Here is a 4297-nt window from a genome sequence, read left to right as displayed (position 1 = left end):
CACACACACACACACACACACACACACACACACACACACACACACACACACACACACACACCTCCCTCCACCTCCCTGCTCACTCTCTGCTCAGCTACAATGTGTGTCGATGTGCAGCAAGTTTTTCCTCTCATGGTTTTCATGCCTCTCTCTTCCTCTCCCACCATGTGAAGCATCTGGATCTGTGCCGCTCGCTTTAACACTGACGTTGCTCGGCGGTGATGATGAGCAAGTAAGTGATTATTTGTTGTTGTTATTTGATATTCAGTATGGATGTATGCACGTGGTCTGTGCAGGGGTTCGCTTTGTCAGTGGTTTGTGGGGTCCGTTCTGCTTTTGTGTCTAACTTCTCTTCTGCCAGTTTGTCTGATTTCTTTCTGACGACTTATATTGTGACCCAGAATCTGACCCTTCACCTCATCTTCCTCCTCATTCACCCTCATCCTTACCCTGCAATTCTCTCTCACTAACAGAAAACATCTTGAGTGGTTAACTGTTTATTAACACCACAGGTGAGGTGTGTGGATGTTTATTTTCGCCTATTCTTGGGGTGATTGAGAGACAAAGAAGTGGATCTGGCAACAGCCACGTGTTGCAGGTTTCTTGATAGCTGGGACATTTCTTCACCAGAAAAYATGGAATAATAATAAAATCCCTTTGTCACCCTAAAATGAAAAGACTGTTTCTTGTTGATATGACGTATTTGTGAAATAAAGGATTCTTTGAACAGTTTTCATTATCTGGCAATCAAAATCACCATTTTCTGTTTTGGTGATTGAAATAAAACATAGAATAAGATCATTTTCCAGATCAGCAATATTATTGTTACACAGTCATAGATTAGTTATTGACATTTAATTAGTAACTACTGAAAGCAGGCTTATTATTTGTWATACCTTGGGTGTGTTTTCATACTGGTAAATTTTACTTTACAAGTTGCAAAATCTGTAGCACCGCAACCCCTTGATTTATTTATTTTTTTCTTTGTATATTGTTTTTTCCTGGAATAAACATGCATAGGAGAACAATCCTGCACTTCCAGTATTTCATTTCTCTTGCTCCTCTCGATTGGCTCATTTGTCCCAGTATTAAATCTGTTGTCATCATGTGACCTGATCATGTGAGCTGTTTTTTTTTTCACAGGTTACTGTGTCTCAGTTCAAACGGTCCTGAAGGGTTTTTGTTTCCCACTCTTAGTCTAAGAATTAGAAAAATGTGGGTCAGTTTTGCCGTCTGCTCCTGGTAATGTAATTAACAGGTGCATGAGCTGTGTGTGGCTTTAGAAGTGCACACAGTGTTTATTCTCTAGGTTGTTGTTCTTGCCAAAGAGAAATATATTATTGTGGTCTCATAAGTGTTGGATTCGTTCATTTGACTGGAACTAAATAAAAAGCTGCTTTAATTTAGATTTTCTGAAGCTTAACCCTAGACCTCGATCCAAAATGAGTTAAATATTTAACTAAAACTAATAAAACTTACCCTTTCAGAGTTTATTTGATCCTGATCTTTTTTTGATATCCCTCATTGTTTATGTTAAACAGAGAGGTCATATCAGTGGGGGTTTTAATGAAACTCCATCTCTTTCCTCTGTCAAATATCAGTAGTTGGGTTGTGGAGGCAGCAGCTCCAGGAGAGGAACCCAGACTTTCCTCTCCCCAGCGACACTTTCCACTTTCCAGCTCGTCCTGGGGAACCCTGAGGTGTTCCAAGGCCAGAGAGGAAACACAATCCCTCCAGCAAGTTCTGGGTCTTCCCTGGGGCCTYCTACCAGTGGGAAGAGCCCAGAACACCTCTAAARGGAAGCGTCCAGGAGGCATCTTAATCAGATGAACCACCTCAACTGATTCMTTTCARTGTGGAGGAGYAGCAGCTCTACTCTGAGCTCTTCCCGGATGATCCGGATCCTCACCCTATCTCTAGGTCTGAGCCCGGCCACTCTACTAAAGAAGCTCATTTCAGCCGCTTGTGTCCAGGTTCTCATTTATTCAGTCATGGTCCACTCCTCATRACCACAGGTGAGGGTTAGAACGTAAATAGACCAGTAAATCCACAGCTTTGCCTCAAAACTCAACTCTTTCCTCATCATGACTGACTAAAACAACACCCATTACTGAGGAAGATGCCCCAATCTGTTAGCTCCATCTCCCGCTCCATCCTACCATCACTCGTGAGATTAATAGAAGATTAATGAAACTCACAGGAARTAATCATTGGGTGATTAYGTTTTKAAGTCAAACCTGATTCAAGATGGCCGCCACAGTTATTCAACCTTGGCTATACCTCAGTTTTACACATATTTAGGTCAAACCTGTCATGTTAGTAGCTGAGAGTCWTTTCCAACACTGAGTCTGAGTGCTAACAGATTACTCAAGATCTTTAGTTTTCAGGGGTTTAAAACCCAAAAGACATGAGTTTGTTTGAGAATTTAATTTTTTTACCCTTCAATAATTTTATTGTCCCTAACTGTTAAACATTTCCTCTTCACCTWGTGGCACAAACAAAAGTGTTTTGTTCTTTGTTTTACTTTGCTGTTAACATTTATGATCTTRGAATTCACTCATACCAAAAGATTGAATTTATTGATCATTTCTGTCTGACTGAGACGGTTCCTTCAAAGTGGGGAGCTGTGTAGGGTCCTTCTTTCTATTCCAAGGAACWAAGTTGGTGATGAAGGCAACAGAGGGAGGAGGGACGAGCTGATGAGTGCAGCTGTGCGCCTCTTTAGGATTCCTCCTCTCTACCTCCTCTCGCCGGGGCCAAACCGCCATCGTTAGGTTTGGCACGCCACCCGAGCGGCCATTGTTGGAGTAGCCATGGCACGTTAGTGTGTCCTTTTAACCGTGGCTAAACTCAGTCCATTCACTTGTAAAAGAGAGCGGCCATTGGCAGAAAGTTGGCAGGCTGCAYAGAGAGGCCATTCACCCCACCCCGTTAGGAAGGAGCTGAGAACACAGCCTCGGAAATGGTCCTCTCTGAATATTTTGATGGCGAGACTTTGGGTGCCTTCTCAGAGTCTGTTTGCTCCAAGTAACAAATCTCCATGAGCTGACTTCATTAGTGACCAATATCATAGCTGAAGCCTTGCGTGCTTTTGGAGCCGAGCTGCCGTCTGTTGGAGAATTTAGGGAATCTGCTTTTGTTTTGYGCTCTTTTCATTTGAAGGAGGACTCTGCAGTTTAGAATCCCTGCTTTTTTATGGAGGCGCGAGTTGAATCACCGTTTCATTTCAAGATATTTGGATTCAGTCCAAACACTCGGGTTGYTTCAACAAGAGGCTGATATACAGGGGTCAGATGCTGAACCCCCACCTTTTATTTTCCACGCTAGAGAAGAACAAATTACAGGGCCTCTGAATGGAGAAATAATTACTTGTAATTAATTTCCCTGTCATACATCTTCTTCACTGAAGAGGACTTAGATTTTATTGTGGCACACTTTGCACCCGGTGTCTCATTTCCTGTCTTTTTTTGAAAAGTATTGCATCTTTTGTAGTCTGATTGCAACAGTARCTGTTTTTTTCATTTATCATTTATTTATAGAGGAGAATCTCTTGATATTTATTGTCTTATTTACAAGAGAGACCTGTTACATACATCACAACAGAAGACCTTTTGAACAAACTGAGGAAAGAAGCTTAATTGGTAGTTTTATKAATTTWTTATTATGTTCTTTGTGCTTTGYTGTTCCCTGCKCCCAGTRCTTTTCAAATGATGTTAGCCTTCACTCCCTGGCTCTGCCTCCAGTTTACACCTGTTCCCTGTTGTCATTTTTATGCAGGTGTCTCCAGTCCTTTTAGTTCTCCATTCTTCACCCTATCTGCTGTCTAGCATTGCATGTTTTTACTCCATGTCCAGGTTCGTCTCGCTGTCTCCTCAAGCTGTTTTTCTAAGCTGTTGTTTTTTGTAGATGAAAGTTTTAGTGCTTTTCACTCGAGCTTCTCATCTCCGTCTGCATTCTTGGGTCCTACCTCTCCCAACCGTGACCGTTCGTCCACTCCTTCAAATTAACTCATTCATAAAAATGCAGCGGGCTGAGGGTGTCCAAGTGAGTCGCACCGTGGGAGGGCCGTCCTTTTGGTATCTGAAAAAAAAGAGGAAAATGTTCTCCGCTTCAGTTTCCTCTATAGACAAGAAAGCTCTCTTCAAAAGATTTTATGGAGTAAATAAGAAAAGTTCTGAAAGACGAGAGCATAATACTTCTTAAAGATTAAAAAAAGTGGATTTGGACATAATTTACAATTATTTTAAGGGCTTTCTGATGGTGATGTTCTCTCTGAAGAACAATATATATATATATA

The 4297-nt window shown here is 41.5% G+C and overlaps 1 protein-coding gene across 1 annotated transcript in view; it reads left to right on the top strand.

Annotated features, from left to right (window-relative positions):
- The first annotated feature begins 40 nt into the window (after nt 1-40).
- LOC106529653 (semaphorin-5B) overlaps nt 41-4297 on the top strand; it is a 30457-nt gene continuing 26200 nt past the window's right edge. Inside the window, exon 1 of the mRNA XM_014025137.1 lies at nt 41-232. The gene's annotated coding sequence lies outside the window, so the exon portion shown is untranslated. The remainder of the gene's footprint in view (nt 233-4297) is intronic.

Source organism: Austrofundulus limnaeus, unplaced genomic scaffold (genome assembly GCF_001266775.1).
Source record: "Austrofundulus limnaeus strain Quisiro unplaced genomic scaffold, Austrofundulus_limnaeus-1.0 Scaffold457, whole genome shotgun sequence".
Taxonomy (NCBI): domain Eukaryota; kingdom Metazoa; phylum Chordata; class Actinopteri; order Cyprinodontiformes; family Rivulidae; genus Austrofundulus; species Austrofundulus limnaeus.
Note: the sequence above shows the minus strand (reverse complement) of the source record. Positions and strands in the feature narration are given on the sequence as shown.